This window comes from Castor canadensis, chromosome 9, assembly GCF_047511655.1.
Source record: "Castor canadensis chromosome 9, mCasCan1.hap1v2, whole genome shotgun sequence".
In the NCBI taxonomy this organism is placed as follows: domain Eukaryota; kingdom Metazoa; phylum Chordata; class Mammalia; order Rodentia; family Castoridae; genus Castor; species Castor canadensis.
In genome coordinates this window covers 94,556,479-94,576,416 of record NC_133394.1, presented here as the reverse complement: position 1 = coordinate 94,576,416, position 19,938 = coordinate 94,556,479, and positions in this window count along the sequence as shown.

The following is a 19,938-nucleotide window of genomic DNA, read 5'->3' as shown; positions in this document are numbered from 1 at the left end:
GACTTTTTGCAAAATTAGTTTATAACCTTTTGAATTGGTGGCAGTTTTAAATTTTTGACTACATAAACTGCTTGCCACCAAATGTATTAGTGACTTCCTTGCTCATCTTTGGTATTGATTGAGAAAATGGTGGAGCATTTATACATATAGGTAAATTTTATGACACAAATTTCTGATGGGATAGTCCACATCATAGCCACTGTGAAAGAAATGAAAAGCAAAAAGATAATCATTTTCTTTGCAAGGAAACTATTTCTCTTAACTGCCATTTTTATTTATGTTTTCAAAAATGGGAAAAATATGAAATACTCAGCACTAGAGATTTTATATCACATTGCTTTAAAAAAACATCTTATTCAAAGTTATGGAGAGAGAATTGATGTAAAATTTAACCACAGTGAATTTTTGGCTTCAAACTAATGTTTGCTAAACAGCAATATGAATAATTAAACAGGAAGCACAAAAATTATTGCAGCTGAAATTATCTGTCATGAGTTTTCCCATGGGTCATACATGTAAAGTTCTTCTTATGCTGATTTTTATTAATATGAGACCATGAAACAAAAATAATGTGATTATAGTCATGATCACCAGAATATACAAGAAAAAATTTCCTTGTTAGATCTGTCTGAAATGTTCTGAAATGTCAATATATGCCCAATCCTGATAAAATTCAATACTTTCATTTAAGCACATTCATTTTTGTAGTTTACCTTTCATTGCCTATGACCTGATTCAAGCAAAATCTTTTCAAAAGTATAGATGGATATTTAACTGTCAATTTTACTGAAAACTTTGAAGTACAAAGTGAGATAGCTTGAACTTCAATAACATCACTTCAGTGAGAACATATTACCACAGACACAATACTATTGCAATAAAGTTATCCATTATAGATTTGCTTTGTTTCCTACCTAGCACAGCAGCAGACTCTGATACCATTTTAGGGAACAAATGAAACTCTATAAAGTTCTTTTTCTATGATATCTGATATCATCATAGTTATAACATTTTCCTGCTCACATTTTAACTTGAAAATATTATTTTAGTGTCAGAAATTGCTATTGCTTTACTGAATTCAAATGAAAGAAATAGAAGTTAAATTCAAACTTGAGGTGGTGGCTCTTGTCTATGAAGACTGTAAGATTGTGTTAAACATAGAATGTTTTACAATGGAGATGTTCTATAGCAAATGGTATGTAGTGGTCATACAGAGAATAATTTCCAACTTCAGATGACCTCATGAAGAAAAATTGTAGAGCATCCAAGATGGTGGTTAGGTCAGGGAATCAGAAATCCTAAGCTCCATGACTCCAGGAACCACCTTGAGATGTTGGAATTACACTCAGGTAATTCTGATTGTTTCTAGACAAACTAATAACCACCATCACATTAGATGCACATAAAATTCAAAGACTGACCCTTAAACCAGCCTTTAATTGCACTTAAAAGCTGTGAAAATCCCACATGGCATAGCCAGCAAGATGTGTCTGGCCCTGGGAAAAAAGTACCCCCTGGCTGTTTCTCTTTTTCTGCCAACAAGCAGAAGACAGAGCATTAATCAGAATTGATCTCTGTGACACCCTGGACCCCTAACCCATGGAAAACCTCCCAATGTGATGCGCCATTTCTCTGGCCAGCTGGTCTCAAAGCTGCTTGTGCAAATGTGCAGAATGCATGGGAGAGCATCATTCACCACACGCGACTTTTCTACCCACCTCCCAGAAACATAATCCACCGCAGCTCCTGGGCAGACTGACCCCCCCCAACAAAACTGGAAAGCATAACCAGCTAACTGTAATCTAACACTGACAGAGGAGTGTGGGTGGGAAGCTGAACCTGCCCCAGAGAACAGGGGTGGGGCAAAGAGCCAAACTCTCATTGCCAAACTCTCAGTGAATAAATGCAGATAAAGCAAAAAAGGCTGAGAGTGGGGTTGGGGTGACAAGCCAACTGGCCAGAGGAGCCACTAATATTCAGCAGAGGCCCAAAGAGGCAGAAAAAGCCTTTGATAAGATTCAACACCATTTCATTATAAAAGCTCTAAGAAAACTAGGAATAGAAGGAATGTACCTCAACATTATAAAGGCTATATATGACAAACATATAGCCAACATCATACTTAATGGGAAAAACTAAAACCATTTCCCCTAAAGTCAGGAATGAGACAAGGATGCCTACTCTCCCCACTCCTAGAATTCCTAGCTAGAGCAATAAGGCAAGAAGAAGAAATAAAAGGAATACAAATAGGTAAAGAAATAGTCAAAATATCCCTATCTGCAGACAACATGATCCTATACTTCAAACACCCAAAAAACTCCACGCAAAAACTCCTAGACAATATAAACAGCCTCAGCAATGTAACAAGATACAAAATCAACTTACAAAAATCAGTAGCCTTTCTATACATCAACAATGAACAAATTGAGAAAAAATATAGGAAAACAATTCCATTTACAGTAGCCTCAAAAAAAAAATCAAATACCTATGAATAAATGTAACAAAGGATGTAAATGACCTCTACAAGGAGAACTATAAAACACTGAAGAAAGAGATCAAAGAAGACTGCAGAAGGTGTAAGGATCTCCTGTGCTCATGGATTGGTAGAATCAACATAGTAAAAATGGCTATACTACCAAAAGAAATCTACATGTTCAATACAATTCCCATCAAAATCCCAATGACATTCATCACAGAGATTGAAAAATCTACCCTAAAGTTCATTTAGAAACACAAAAGACCGTGAATAGCCAAGGCAATACTCAGTAAAAAGAGCAATGCTGGAGGTATCACAATACCTGACTTCAAACTATATTACAAAGCCATAGCAATAAAAACAGCATTGGTACCAGCACAAAAACAGATATGGAGACCAGTGGAGCAGAATAGAGGACCATGATATGAATCCACACAGCTATGCACACTTTAATTTTGACGAAGTCACTAAAAACATACATTGGGTAGCCTCTTCAACAAATGTTGCTGGGAAAAGTGGTTACCTGCCAGCAGAAAACTGACACTAGATCAATGCCTATCACCCTGTGCTAGTATCAACTCAAAGTGGATTAAGGACCTTAATATCAGACCCACAACCTTGCAGTTACTATAGGAAAGAGCAGGGAATACTCTGGAAGAAATAGGTATAGGCAAGGACATCCTCAGCAGAACTTCAGCAGCCCAGAAACTAAGAGAAAGGATGGACAAATGGGACTACATGAAATTAAAAAGCTTCTGCACAAAAAAAGAAATGGTCTCTAAATTGAAGAGACTACCAAAGACTGAGAGAAAATACTTGCTAGCTATACATCAGACAAAGGGCTGATAAGCAGAATATACATGGAGCTCAAAAAACTAAATTCCCCAAAAATCAATGAACCAATAAAGAAATGGGCAACTGAACTAAATAGAACTTTTTCAAACGAAGAAGTCCAAATGGCCAAAAAGCACATGAAAAAAGGCTTCACCATCCCTAGCCATAAAGGAAATGCAAATCAAAACCACACTAAAATTCCACCTCACTCCCTTTAGAACAGCTATCATCAACAACACCACCACCAACAAATGTTGATGATTATGCAGGAAAAGGAACCCTCATACACTGCTGGTGGGAATGTAAGCTAGTACAACCACTTTGGAAAACAACATGGAGGCTTCTTAAAAAACTAAACATAGATCTGCCATATGATCCAGCAATACAACTCCTAGGGATATACCTGAAGGAATGTGACTCAGGTTATTACAAAGGCACCTGCACAGTCATGTTTATTGCAGCACTATTCACAATAGCCACAATATGAAAACAAGCAAGATGCCCCACTACCAACGAATGCATTAAGAAAATGTGATATTTACACACAATGGAATTTTATTCAGCCACAAAGAAGAATGAAATTTTGTCATTCACAAGTAAATGGATGGAACTGGAGAACATCAACTTAAGTAAAGTTAGACAGGCTCAGAAGGCCAAAAATTGTATGTTCTCTCTTCTATGCAGATTATAGACCTAAAACAAATGCAGTAATATTATTGGACATGGGTCACACACTAAGGGGAGACCGTGCATAGGAGGAATAGGGAAAGGGAAGGGAAGCTAAAACTTAAATGTGGTTGATGTGCTTACTGTAGAGGAGCAAATATAGTAATATTAAACTGACAGAGGCCACTATGGGAAGGGGATTAGGAAGTACTGAAGAGGTCTGGTAGGGATCAACCAATGTGGCTTCCAACACACAAGTGCATGAAAGCAATGCTAGGAATCTCTCTGTATAGCTATCTTTATCTCAAACTAGCAAAAATGGTATGTCTTTCCTATTATCGCTTATGTTTTCTCTTCAACAAAATTGGATACAAGAGGGTGAAAGGCAGCAGGGATGCAGAGGGGTATGCAGGTAGGTGGCCCAAACAATGTATACACATGTGAGTAAATGTAAAAATGATAAAATAAAAAAATTATAAGACACACAAAGAATTTTAGAGTGGAGAGAGTCCATAAACCCAAGAAATGTGGCATTCACACTTAAGTGATTGTAAAAAGACTAAAAAGCCTTTTTACAAATGTAATTTAGGGTTAGTAGTGTAGCTTTGTAAGTGGTAGGAAATTGAAAAATAGATAAGTTGAAAAATGAGATCTTTAGGGTTAAAAAACTCTCATAGGCAGGTTAGCTATTAGGTTCTGCACAGCTGAAGAGTTAGAGATGTGAAGAAGGATCTGAACAAACCATCTAGAATGAAGCATGAGAAGTAAAGATGTAAAGCATATAATTTACAGGAGAGCTCTAATTTTAATTCCAAAAGTATAAAATCAATTAAAGAAATTATTCAAGAGACAGCAGCTCAGAACTTTGAGAATGGAAACAGGACATGAATCTTTAAATTGAGGCTGTATACCTAGTAGTAGGAAAGATGAGTAAAAATAAATCTACACCTAAATAAATCATAATGAAACTACAGAACATCAAGAATTAAAAATATCTTCAAATACAAGAAGAAAAAAAGACTTATTGCCTACAAGAAAAGGTCAATTAGAATGGCAGCAAACATTCCACTGGCAAAAATAGATGCCATAATACAATGGAAGGGAAGACAATATTCAAAATACTTATGGAAAATCACTGTTCACAGGAAATACTATCACTTTTAATAAGAAAAAACAAAATAAAGACATTCAGCTACAAATGATCTTGACATTTTCTAACAAGTGTCAGACCATTTATATATAACTGAAGTTACAAAAACGAAGTGAAAATTTACATATTGAATTAATTTCACACTTTCTGATAAACAGAGTGTACAACCATAAGTGAACCATTTCCTGGAGTAAATATGTTTGGGTTTTTTTTTTTTTGGAGGGAGGTAAGTACCAGGGATTGAGCTTCCCATTTGCTAGGCAGGTGCTTTATGACTTGAGCCTCTTCACTGGCCCTTTTTGCATTGGTTATATTTTCAGATAGGGTCTTCTTTTATGCCTAGGCCAGTCTAGACTGCAAGTCCTCCTATTTGTGTACATAGTCAGGATGACAGGCAAGCATCACCACACTCAGCTTTTGTTGTTGTTGTTGTTGTTGACTTGGGGTCTTACGAACTTTTTCGCCCTGTCTGGCTTTAAACTCTGATTCTCCTCTGCCTCCAGCTAAGATTACAGCTTGAGCCACTGCACTTGGCTAAATGTAGTTTAAAAAAAAAAAATGGGTGGAGACATGGCTCAAGTGGTAGAGAGCCTGCCTAGCAAGTGCAAGTCCCTGAGTTCAAACCCCAGTACCAAGAAACAAAACAACGAAAAATGACATTTTGAGTCTCATGTTTGCAAGTCAACCAAACTTGTGAATTCTTTCTTCTTTGTAGTAAACACACTTAAAGAGAAATATAACTTTAGGATGACACAATAAAAATGAATACTGAGCTTGATTTTGTAGTAGCTCACTAGTTAACATTTGCCAACTTTCTCTTATCTATATAAACTTATTTAATCAGTGCTCTACCTTTCCAGAGACTGATGGGAATTGTGTTCTAATTCTTTTCAGTACTTTCTATTATGCTCACAATTAGAACCTAAACCCTATGGTGTCCTTTTCAGAGAAGTCTAAATTAAAGAATATAGGGCTTATAATTTTACATTTCTACAAAAGACTAAGAGTTTACAACCATCATTGAAAGAACTGCCAATTAATATATTTCAACAATTGAAAAAAAAACCCAGGAGGAAAAAGACCAAACAAGTAGAAAAAAAAAGCAAAGAAACTAGACATACATATTGATAAATAAAAGTGAATATAGAGTACAAACTAAAATTAATTCAGAGTAACATTTAGAAGTGAACAATATAGAACTTAAAAACTAGAGAATAATAAGGCAGACTAGAGTGAAAATTAAGAAAACAGTCCAGTTATGCTAAGTTCTTGTCTTGTTCAAATAAAGAATAGAGATATCTTCTAATAAGAGTCCATATTACAAAATTATAAAAATTAAGACTGAGCATAGGGCTGAGGGCATGGCTCAAGCTGTACAGCATCTGCCTCACAAGATTGAAGCTCTGAGTGAAAACCCCAGTTCTCAAAAAAAAAAAAAAGCAAGAGTATAAAAGATATAGAAAACCCATAATAATATCACTGAATGTTTATGCTTTAAGGAGAAATACTATTTCTCAGGCCTAAAATAGAGAGTAACAAAAATACTTTCAACCAATAAAAGCTGAAAAGGAAGAATAAAAGGTGAAAAGAAATAATCACATTAACTAGAAAATAAAAATGAGATAGTAGAGATAAACTGAACTATATTATGAATTATAAGAATTGCAAACAACTGAAAATTGTTTATATTCAGATGAGAATTAAATATAAAATTCAGGCATTCAATTTTGTTCATGAAAGATATACATAATTACTAAGTGGCCTATCTCTCTATATATTAAATAATCCCTAAAAGAGAGAAGCTTTGAAACATTAATCATAACAGACTTTAAGTTAGAAAGATTTAATTGGGATTAAGCTAAACCTTACATGAAAATATAATTGATAATACATCAAAAGCTAAGATCATCTTGAACTTCTACATAATCAATAATCCAACATCTAGAAAAGTTGACACAACTACCACAAACAATTGGCAAATATAAAAAATCTCTCAAAAACTGTACAAACGAAGCTTAATGTAAATAAGATTTGAATAACACAAGTAATAAATTTAATCTAAAAGATGTACCTATTATTACATCTTTACAGAGGTGTACATATTCTTCTCAAAAATGTGTATAAAAGATAAGAGTATAATTCTTTCCAAGAATGTGGGGCTTTTACACAGTCAGACACAAAGGCACCTTTAATGAGAATGTTAAAAATGGAAACTATACCAATGTTCTCTGACTCAAAATCAACAAATGAGAAACTAACAACAAATAGATACAAACATGAAAACAAATGTGTAAAAACTGACAATGAATTAGTTTTGAAGAATGACGGTTTATGCAAAGTGGCTCAGGCCTATAATATCAGCTACTCAAGGGGTGGAAATTGTGAGGATGGGGGTTCAAGGCAAGCCTAGGGAAAAAAAGAAACTCATTTCAACAACAAACAAAAGAAGTATGCAGAACTTGATGGTACATGCTTTTCATCCCAGCTTTGCAGGAAGGCAAATAGGAGGGTCATGGCTTAGGGCTAGTCTGTGCATAAGCTTGAGATCCTATGTGAAAAATAACTAAAACGAATTGGACTAAGGGCATGACTAAGGTGATACAGTGCTGAGTTCAAACCCTGTACTGAAAAATAAATGAATGGGTGAGTAAATAAATTAAAAAATTTTTTTAAATATTATAGATTAAATAGAAACTAAGAATCAAAATTTAAAATATTTGAAACCGAAAGAATTTCTGCTTCTTGATGCCACCTCAAAAAGAAGAGGAAAATAGTGAACTATCTGCTAAAAGGTGAGGAAAAGCTGACCGAAGGGTGAAGAATTTCAGGGGAACTGTTGCGGGAGTTTGCTAGCTGAGATATGTGACTCTTGAGGCAATTAGCAGGAAGCAATCTTTTATTGTGCCAGCACAGACTCAGCTGACTCTTGTCCAAAGGCTGAGCCCCAAGAACAAAGGGGTCTCACTTTATATATCCTTGCAAGCAGATTACAGAAGCAAAACGCAAGGTCTAATCCATATATGGTTATATTTAATTTTATTGGCCACTTTATCCTAGGGCTAAGTGACTTTCCCCTCCCTGGTTCTATGTGGCCTTCCTCATGTTCAGATTTCTCAGGTTTTATCTCTCTGCTATGCCACCCCTACCTCCCTGCTACTTTATCAGGACTCAGGCCTAGACTGTTTTCTTGAGATCCTCCTCTCTGGTACGTTATTCCCCTCTTTGATGCTCAGACCCACTTAGAGTCAAAGAGCATCATCTTAATTTATGGGTTTGTATTTTCATAGCATCATTACATGTAAGGCAATTTGTCATCTTTTTCCCAAGCCTAGTGGTCTCCCATGTTGGTCCCCCCCCACAAACATAGCATGAAGTGACATTTAGTGTCTGGGCTGTAGACTCAGCCAGTGAGAGGAACAAGTTTTTAGCTTTGGCAGAGATGGAAAATTCATTTTCATTTCCTTATTAAAGGAATGAAAAACTTGGTATGAGAAACTCTCATGGGTAACGGTTACTAATTTGAGGTGCATCTGACTCTCAGGTCAAGACCCTTTTTATCTATTTTTATACTAATTACTTTTCCTGTATTTAATCAGATGGCTTAAGCGCAGTGAAATTTACAGGGTTACAGGTGCCACGGGAGTGTTAGGGGCAGCTGTCCCCTTGTGAAGGAGGACTGCCTATTTAGCCCTCTGTTAAACCAGAGCAGCAACAATAAACAGTAATTATGCAGCCTGCCCAAAAGAGATAGAAAAGAGCTAATAAAAACCTTTTTCCATGAGACCAATCAGCCATAGGTTTTTGCCAAGCCTATGGCGAAGATTAGGGTGAGAACTTCAGCAGCAGATACAGACAAGGGGTGACAGTGCATTATAGTGAGATAACTGGGGTGAAAAACACCCATTTGTCCTGTTGGAGAGTTGAGTCTTCAAGCTTCTGCCGTGCATAGACTAGTCAGCTTCCAGGCTGTCGTTCCGTTGTTCTTGGTCCCCTGTTGTTTCCTGGGAAGTGGAGTCCTGCTGAGGGAGGGTGCTCAGGTTCCAGAGGGTGATCCTACAGGGTGAAGCTGGATCAGGGATGTAATCCCACTCAAGAGAAGCTAGCTTGACTTGATTGTGGTGGATCCAAGGAGAAATCTCTGCTACTTTAACTATGGTGGGAATAGACAAGATAACAATAAAAGGGCCCCTCCAATGGGGTTTTAATGGTTAGACATTTTAGGTTTGTTTTTTTTTTAATCCAGACAGTATTTTTTTTTAACTGAGTAGAATTACCTTGGCAACAATATACTGTTAGTATATATGTCCAAGAAAATAGTTGTTTAAAAAAAACTTAAAACCATCATCTTCAAGTATTAAAGGACATGTTTAGAGCCAATAAAATTAGTTATTTTGTCTCTATTTAAGTAGAACACCCCGTCTAAAAATATGAGTTTGTGTCTAGAAGGGCTTTAATGACAGATAGCCATACATGCATAAGAACCATTTCTTTAATCCTCTCAGCCTTGGTTATTTTTGAGAGGTCTGGCACCAGTGACTCCATTGGAACTTTGATGGCATTCCCCCCTTTGTCTCCAAACTGCTTGTCTCTGAGCAGTCTTCTCTGAAGATCTGTCTTCCATCCAAGTACTAACCAGACCTGACCTTGCTTAGCTTTCAAGACCAGACGAGATTGGGTGCTTTCAGGGTGACATGACCTTAGACTGAAGATCTTTCTTGACTGGTCATTGTCAGGATTTGCTTTTTCCTGGATTTTGTTTGGTTGGTTGGTCTTGGTCCCACATTGGGACCAAGGTGGGAGTCAGTGCAACTAGACCCTTTTGGCCAAATTTAAGCAACAAAGAGGTTTAGAAGGAGTGATTCTTAGGCAGTGGGCTTCTAGACAAGACAATACAAAGCAAAGTGTAACAAAAGCAGATGTCTAAAAAGCTAACCTGGTTGACACATTAGTTATTAGAGTCATTTTTTTATAGACTTGATTGTAAATGTCCCAGAAGGATCAGACTGTAATTACAAAAACTTAAGAGTCACAGTTAAAATTCTGATGGACAATTTAGCAACTAACAGAACAGTATATCAGTACCACTAACTTTTTGTTACCCTGTTTAACTAAATTTTGTATTTTAGAAGGCTTGATATACTTGAAAAGCATAAATATATTTAATATATAGGAACCAGCAACAGTATCACAGCTCTATAGAGGTTACATATACATATTAGTTTAGTTGTTGCTCTTGAAGTAAAACCTTAGATTTTTTTCATCAGTTGGGGGAAAGAACAGTTTTAGTAAACCCAAATAGCACAGTCACAGATACATATAGGGTACCAACTGTATTAGAATCACCAAGACAACAGTTGTTTAACCATGAGATCATCTAGAAAGTTTTATATAAACTGTTAGAAAATAAGAGGTATGGAAGAGGCAGAGAGATGGTTCAAACACCAGTACAGGGTTTATTGTTTAGATAGGAGCCCTGTGGAGGGGGACCTCAGCAAGAGAGCTAGAGCCCATTGCCATATACTGGCTTGGGCTAGATATAGGGGGCTAGTGGAAAAGTACCAGGAAGGTCACTAAGGGATATTGTTGCTGGGCAACCAAGAAAGATAAGGTGTAGTTCAGTCACTGTCTGCCCAACTGTCCTTGGCATCTATCCAGGGAGATAAAGGTAAGCCATCTGCAAGGGGAAGGGGGTCTAGTCCTAAAATGGCTGTCTTTATTATTAACCCCAACATAAACCAACTCTTAAATGAACATGACTCAGTTACCTTAGTAGTTAAAACCCTGAGAACACAGGTAAATATTTATGGGGACTAAGTGTGGAGTTAGGAAACAAAGTGGCCAACAATCATGGCTCAGATGTTGATAAGGGATCACATCCCAGATTGTTGACATTAACATATGGCTCATGACATACAGCAGGATCCCACCAACCTGTAAACAATGGAGGCCCCCTAAAATAACAGGTCCAATCTGGACATCCCAGGCCAAAAATTCCCTCCATCCAACATGTGAAAGGAGTAGGACTAACACCTCCACTCTGTTGAGTCCAATAAAAACTGGAGGACTTGACTTCCAGTGTAGTGTTTCTTTTTGAGGTTTGTTTTTTTTTTTTAATCCTATCTGGAGGGTGCACTTTGGCTTTACATAAGTAAATTTGTTTTAACTCTCACATCAGGGCAACAGTATTCCCTGTGCTCAGCTGCCTCTTGTTTTTTTGTATTGCCAAATTTGTGGAATAACCTGTTGCATCAAAAATTCCCTGACAGTTATCTTGACAAAACTAAAACCATTTTAAGAAAATTTTTTTGTAAATGTTAAAAAGAACAATATAATATTTTAAAGATAGTCTTGTTGTTAAGAGCTTAGAGAATTAAGTTTTTAGTTTAACATCAGTACATTAAATTTTGACCTTATAAAACCTTTAATGTAACTCTTAGATTTTAGTTAACTTAATCACTTACATAAGCATCTACAAGCTCCATCTTTTATGACAACTTACTCTGTATCTTTATGACAACTTACTTTGTATCCTCTGGGGGAACCTACCTTTATCCTTTTTTTAAGTTTTCTTTTATTCTTTTATTTTTTAAAAAATCACATTTTTAATATCATGTTACTTGTTGAAATTAATTTATAAAACCTTTTAACTTAGAACCTTATATTTGTATGGGAAAAAAACAGAAAGAAAGCAAACTTAAAATTATTTTTCATATAAAAACAATTTATAGAAAGCCCATTTTTTAATAGACCCATGTATTATGAGAGAATTAAATTCCAAACTGTAATTATGGCAGAATGAAACATGTGAAGGTCATTTCTTTAACTACCCAAATTCCAAGATTTTTGCTGCTGGCTGTGGCCCCCCTTTTGTTCTTCTTTCTTTTTTTCCCCCCTCTGGTCTAAGCTAGAGTGTTAAACCCTGAATGCCTGTATCTTAGTGAGACCTGATTGAAATAAGTTTGATAACCTGTTCTCTTAAAAGTAGCAATAGAACCGAGTAATAATTTTTACATTGACTCTATAATAAGAACCATTCTCAAGATGTTTACATATTTATGTGTACAAAACCTAAGCAGTTTTTAGTGGAGATCTTTAAAACAAATACCCTGATTTTTTATTTTTTTGTTACCTTGAGTATCATATTAACCTTTTAGCAGTAGTTTAAGAACCATCTTGAACATGCTTACACATACACACACACTGTGAGTACACCATCAGATGGATGCATAATCTGACCAGCCATTAGCAAGGGAAACATAAGCATCTCATGACTGTCTCATTAACAGACCAAGCTTACTGGACCAATCTTTTGGAACAGTATTTTTTTTACCAGCAACAGTCAAAGTTGCTCCTTTTCTTTTTACACTTTTAGGTAGGTTCTCCCTGTTTATGCTCCCTAAAAGTAAAGGTGCCAGCAAGTTTAGTATCTCTGCCATATTTTAATAATCCTAATTTGTCTTCTATTTACTTTTTATTTTTTAAGACATAAAAACTGAACTGAAGGAATGTATTAAACCTTTCATCCTTTTCTGTCTCTAAACATTTTATGACATTTTTTTCTCTCTCCCCTCTTTTTCTCTCCTTTCTTTCTCTTTCTCTCCTCTCTCTCTCTCTTCAATTCATCCATGAAGACCTCATCCCAATTTTGTTTCCATTCCTCCATTTCCCCCTCTTTACATTCTCAACCCTTCTTCAATATTCCTTTTCTTTAGGTCAGACCAGATCTTATGTATCAGTGCAAGTCCATCCTTCATGTGTTAATTTTTGTAAGAGTTCAGTTAGTGCTGAGCCTCGGTTCTTCTTCAAGATGCCCATTTTGGGTGAAGATGTGCAAACTGGGGCACCAAAGCTACCCATCAAGACTGAAAGACTCTGATTTCTCCTCAGTCTGCCCAATAAATTACTGCTTGAATTTAAATAAACAATGATAAAAGCGAGAGCACACAAGGGAGGGATGAGGATAGGTAAGACACCTAAAAAACTAGCTAGCATTTGTTGCCCTTAACGCAGAGAAACTAAAGCAGATACCTTAAAGCAACTGAGGCCAATAGGAAAAGGGGAACAGGTACTAGAGAAAAGGTTAGATCAAAAAGAATTAACCTAGAAGGTAACACCCACGCACAGGAAATCAATGTGAGTCAATGCCCTGTATAGCTATCCTTATCTCAACCAGCAAAACCCCTTGTTCCTTCCTATTATTGCTTATACTCTCTCTACAACAAAATTAGAGATAAGGGCAAAATAGTTTCTGCTGGGTATTGAGGGGGGGGAGTGGGAGGGGGCGGAGCAGGTGGTAAGGGAGGGGGTGGGGGCAGGGGGGAGAAATGAACCAAGCCTTGTATGCACATATGAATAATAAAAGAAAAATGAAAAAAAAAGTTTAAATAAACAAGACCAATTTTAGCCTCTTGGCTTTTCCCATTCTCCTGGGTGTTCAGGTTTTTTTTACAATTACTCTGTAAACTTCATTAACCACAGTTTTATCTAGTGATCCTTCTGGGGGCCAACCTACACCAAAAGCAAGCCAATCTACTTCACAAAGACCTTTATCTTGTTGGGAGTTTACTCCATAGTCACCATTAAATCCCTTTTTAAAGTTATTAATCATACACTCCAAGGGAGTGTTTTTACTCTGATTTCCACCCATCTCCTCTCGTTACCAGACTGCCAGACAGACATAAGCACAGGAGGGAACTCCTTAGTCACTTCACAGCTAGGCTGCATCTCAGCTTACATTTTCATATACTCTCATATTGCACCATACTTCCATACTGCTCCCTGAACCTGAGAGACATGGTTTCATCCCCAAAATAATGGCTACTAGGATGTCCCATTTGGAGGTGATCAAGCTCCCCTTCTACCTCCTGGGGCAGCCTGAATTTGAACCCAGGTTCTTATCAGTCTGATGAGCGGTGCTCCCCTACCCTTGCTGGTTCCTGTGCCTCACTGGGTTCCATTGTGCATCCGAGGCCCTCACCCTGAGTGGCTGGGAGGATGAGTCACTCTCCAGATCAAGCTGACCATTGGAGCCTGGTGTGATCTCCTCCTGGATGTCCAGGGGGATGCACCTTGGTAACAAGGTTAGTGATAACTCACCATCTCCGTAATCCCAGACAAGACCCCAAAAAATGTTGCAGGAGTTTGCTAGCTGAGATAGGGGAGTCTTGAGGCAATTAGCAGGAAGCAACATTTTATTGTGCCAGCACAGACCCAGAGACTCCTGTCCAAAGGCTGAACCCCAAGAACAAAGGGGTCTCACCTTATATATACCCTTGCAAGCAGATTACAGAAGCAAAAAGCAAGGTCTAATCCATATATGGTTGTATTTAATTTTATTGGCTACTTTTATCTTAGTGCTACATGACTTTCCCTTCCCTGGTGCTACGTGACCTTCCTCATGTTCAGATTTCTCGGGTTTTATTTTTCTGCTATGCCATCCCTACCTCCCTGCTACTTTCTCAAGACTCAGGCCTAGACTGTTTTCTTCTTATCCTCCTCCCTGTTACAGAACCAATACCAAAATAGTGAGCCCTGTAATGGGTGTTTCCTCTTCTGTTTTTGTAGATTTTGGAGGAGGGGCTATTCTCCAGTGCTACAGGGGAAAATGGAAAGGCCAAGCAGAGCCTTTGACTACTTCAAGGGACTTTGGAGACACAAACTAGAGTTAAGTTCTAGATGGTGGGTTGTATGAGAGGAGATGGATGATCTTCTGTTCCAAGTTGGAACACAGAGGACTGTAGAGAATATATTAGGCAAGACTAGGGCAAATCAGAAGGGTCAGCCCTTCTGACTATAGTCCTTAAAATTAGATTAATAAAATTCTAACCTTCTAATTCTGCTCACCAGGCAATGACTAGAGATAAATGTAAATCGAATCCAAAAAATAAAAAATAAAATTATCCAAGGCCTCAAATTATTTTGAAAATTATTTGCAAATATTTTACAAATATATTGAAACATCTTTCCAAAAGCAGGGCCTGGAATACAATTAAACAAAAAGCAGGACAAAAGGGAAGGAGATTATACAAATAGAATTTACAAAAACACACAGTAGAAACAGATCAACCCACGCTTCAGATGCTGGAGCTATCAAACACAGTTAAAATAATAAGGATTTCAAGAAGATCAATTACTCATGAGAATTTGGGTTATGAATAAACATTTTTTAAAAGGAGAATAAAAGATAGAAAATTTGAAATGGTTTAAACACACACAGACATAAACAAACACACAGAATTATGCATTGTTTGTGGTTTCACACAAAGGCTGTAACAGAAGGTTGCTTCTGCATTGGAGGAGAGGATGAGAGTGAGGATGGAACAGGCATATGGGCTTATGGATAAGAGCATGGACTCCAGTGCCAGAGAGCCTGGTATTTTAGCTCCACTGCTCAAAATATGCGTAGCATTGGGCAAGCTGCTCATCTCTCTACACATCAGTTTCTTCATCTGCGAATGGAGATACTAATAAAAGCAAACTCATAGAATTGTCATGAGGATTGCTTAATAGATGAGTTAGTATATTAGTTAACAGAAGGAACTGTGAACATATGGATTATGGAAAACACACAGAACAGAGCCTAGAACACAAAAAATACTGTACAAGTTTAGGTGTTTATTTGTAAAATTTATTTTATTAAAAAAGTAGAAGCAGCTGGATGCTGGTGGCTCACGCCTATAATCCTAGCTACTCATGAGACAGAGATCAGGAGGATCTTGGTTCGAAGCCAGCCCCAGGCAAATAGTTTGAGAGACCCTATCTTGAAAAACCTAATATAAAACAGGTCTGGTGGAGTGGCTCAGGTGGTAGAGCACCTGCCTTAGCAAGCCTAGCAAGCCTAGCAAGTGTGAGGCCCTGAGTTCAAGCCTCAGTACTGCCAAAATAGAGGCAAATAAAAATCTCCGGTTCCAGTATATATATATATATATTTATGTATTAAATCTTTGAAATTTTCTAAGTTTTAAAAATTTATCAAAAAATGATCGGAGGAAAGAAAAGAAGGAAAAAGAAAAAGGGAGTAAAGTGGAAGGAAAACTTGAGTTGCTAGGCAGAAGAAAACAAAAGATAGGAGATAGTCCTGTTATTATGACCCAAAAGTTGTTGAGACCCAGTAAAACAGAGGTGACACTTAGATTAAATAGAAACATGTTGGCATAACCAAATAATAATTATAAAGTAAATACTGCAAAATGCAGAACATCCATCTAGGCAAATCTAATGATAGCTGCTTGTCTCTTGATCCTATTTTATCATGAGAATACTTACAATGAAATTGAAGCATTTATGAGAGTTATTTCTTCATGTTTCTATTGCAAGGTTACAGACTGAAAAAAGAAAAGTCAAATGACCATCGTAGGTTTGGAGCAAAATAAACTTCTTTCATTGAAAAGAAGATTACCCCTGTTAGAATAGCCATCATCAGCAACACCACCAACAACAGGTGTTGGCGAGGACACAGGGAAAAAGGAACCCTCTTACACTGTTGGTGGGAATGTAAACTAGTACAACCACTCTGGAAAAAAATTTGGAGGCTACTTAAAATGCTAAACATTGATCTACCATTTGATCCAGCAATACCACTCTTGGGGATATACCCAAAAGACTGTGACACAGGTTACTCCAGGTGCACCTGCACACCCGTGTTTATTGCGGCACTTTTCACAATAGCCAAGTTATGGAAACAGCCAAGATGCCCCACCACTGACGAATGGATCAAGAAAATGTGGTATCTATACACAATGGAATTTTATGCAGCCATGAAGAAGAACGAAATGTTATCATTCACTGGTAAATGGATGGAATTGGAGAACATCATTCTGAGTGAGGTTAGCCTGGCCCAAAAGACCAAAAATTGTATGTTCTCCCTCATATGTGGACATTAGATCAAGGGCAAACACAACAAGGGGATTGGACTTTGAGCACATGATAAAAGCGAGAGGACACAAGGGAGGGGTGAGGATAGGTAAGACACCTAAAAAACTAGCTAGCATTTGTTGCCCTTAATGCAGAGAAACTAAAGCAGATACCTTAAAAGCAACTGAGGCCAATAGGAAAAGGGGACCAGGAACTAGAGAAAAGGTGAGATCAAAAAGAATTAACCTAGAAGGTAACACCCACGCACAGGAAATTAATGTGAGTCAATGCCCTGTATAGCTATCCTTATCTCAAGCAGCAAAAACCCTTGTTCCTTCCTATTATTGCTTATACTCTCTCTTCAACAAAATTAGAGATAAGGGCAAAATAGTTTCTGCTGGGTATTGAGGGGGTGGAGGGGAGAGGGAGGGGGTGGAGTGGGTGGTAAGGGAGGGGGTGGGGGCAGGGGGGAGAAATGACCCAGCCTTGTATGCACATATGAATAATAAAAAAAAAAAAGAAAAGATTAAAGCCAGATACTGGTGGCTCACACCCATAATCCTAGCTACTTGGGAGGCTGAGCTCAGGAGCATCAAGGCTCAAGGCCAGCCCCGGCAAAGAGTTTGCAAGATCCCCATCTCTAAAATAACCACAGTAAATGGACTTGAGGCATGGCTCAAGAGGTAGAGCACCTGCTTTGCAAGTCTAAAGTCCTGAGTTCAAACCCCAGTCTTATCAGAAAAAAAGGGAGAGGGGGGAGAAATGAAATAATTTTAGATGTTTATTGACCACTTGTAATTTTACTTTTATGAAATTCCTATTCATCTTCATTGCCTGTTTTTCTGTTTGGTGACCAATTCAAATTTCTGCTTTACATACAGGAAATTTAAAATGCTTCAAATATTAACCATTTATCATTTGCATTATAAATGTTTATTAGAAATGATTTTCCATTTTGTCTATATTTCTCTTTGAAATGTAGAACTTAAAATGATATTTTCGTTTCTAAAGATCATTACTAAGCTAAAATAGTTTTTTTCTTTAGGTTTCTTATCTATCATTTCAAGTTTTTTTCTGTATACAGCACACTGAAAATCTTAGTTGTTCTTTTTAAATTTATCATGACACATTTATCATTATCAATTTATTATATACAATGGCAAAAGTTATTTATATGTTATATATTTTATATTCATTTTTACAAGCTTCATTTCTGTTTTGTTTCTTTCTCTTTGTCTTCTTGCCCCACTATAACATATATATGTATATATTTGCAGCTATGCAACATGCTTGAAGTTCTGGTGAAGGTAGAACATCACTTTTAAGGTTAGTTTTCAAAATCATATTATTCTTTCTCATTACTCCAGATTAATCTTTTGCAAAAACAATGGACATCTAATGAGTTGTACAGGAGCATAACATAAAAATAAAAAGAAGACTATTCAGAGAACATTAATACCTTCTCCCATTTTTTATCCCTAACTACCACTTTGCTTTTCGAGATAACAATTATCTTGTGTAACTTCAAAGATATTCTTTACATAAACCAGTATAATCATTTGTAAACTTGTCTTCCCCAAATATCACCATGCTATATATCACTAGTTTTTGCTTGCTTTTTATTTCATGCTATATGTTTAGTTTTTCATGAAAATGCATCCAAGATTGTGGAGTATTGCCTTGCTCAATGTCTTGTATTTATTGACTCTGTCTTTAATGATATAATGTATATTTACATGATTCCAGTGTTTTAGGACAAGTAAGGCTTCAGGGAATATTGTCACACGTACTATCTGTCATAGATATGGAAGCATATCTGTAAGAATAAGGACCTACTAGTGAGGTGCTGGTTTCAAAATATGTCTCTTCCTATGTTAAAATTTTATGCTTACATTTCTTTATCAACTTAAGGCCCACACAATTAGAAAGAAATAAGACACCACTTATCTAAACGAAATTAGCTCTTTGCTTTGGCTATGACTTGCAAATATTTCCCTTGTCTTTTCAATTATTGATGGTGCTTTCTTGATGCATTTTGTGTGGTTGAATTTATGCATCTTTTATTTTATGGGAACAGTTTTTTGGGGCACAAGTTTCTGTTTCCTTTTTCACACTTCATAAGCCTTTCTCTTTGAGAATATAAAAAAATCCTCCCTTGCTTTTTCTTATATAACATAAACATAAAAATAAAACATATTCTATTTTTATGTTTTATGTTTATGTTTAAATACTTGATTCATCTAAAACCTCAAAACAAAAAGTAAGTAAATAAGGTAGTTCATTTTATATGCCTACTCTAATTTCTCACCATCATTTATTGAATAATCCATGTTCTTATGCATTGATCTGAAATTGTTACTTTAGTATTATATACTATTCCTGCGTTGCTTTCTGTCTTTGGATTCTGTTTTGCTTTACTGATACAGATAATCTATTTTAAATATTAATCTATTATTATTGCATTAAACCTATAGCCTTACTTTAAAGAGAATTTATATTATTAAGGTGTTGAATGTTTCTGTGTAAGAGTAAGGTATACTTTCTAATTGATTCAAGTATTTTTTACTTTTATAACATTTTAATATTGTGTTCATACAGCTCGAGCATTTTTATTAAATTTATTCAAGATGCTAAAAATCATTGTTATTACTGTAAGTTGAAATATTTTCCATTTTGTGTTTTAACTGTTGATTCTATATAGAAAGCCATTATTTTTTACATCATCTTAGTAAAATATCTCTTCAATTGTAATAGTATTTAAGATAATTTTCATGTTTTATAGAGATAAAATCATTTGTTCTATTAATACTAACCACATTCCTCCTATTGTTCTAATATTTTTGTGTCATTTCTTTTATATAATGTGGAAAATTATACTAGTTAAGAATAGTCTGTGTCATTATTAGCTTTAATGTGATGACATCTAGTGTTTTCCATTTACAAGGTATGTATATATATG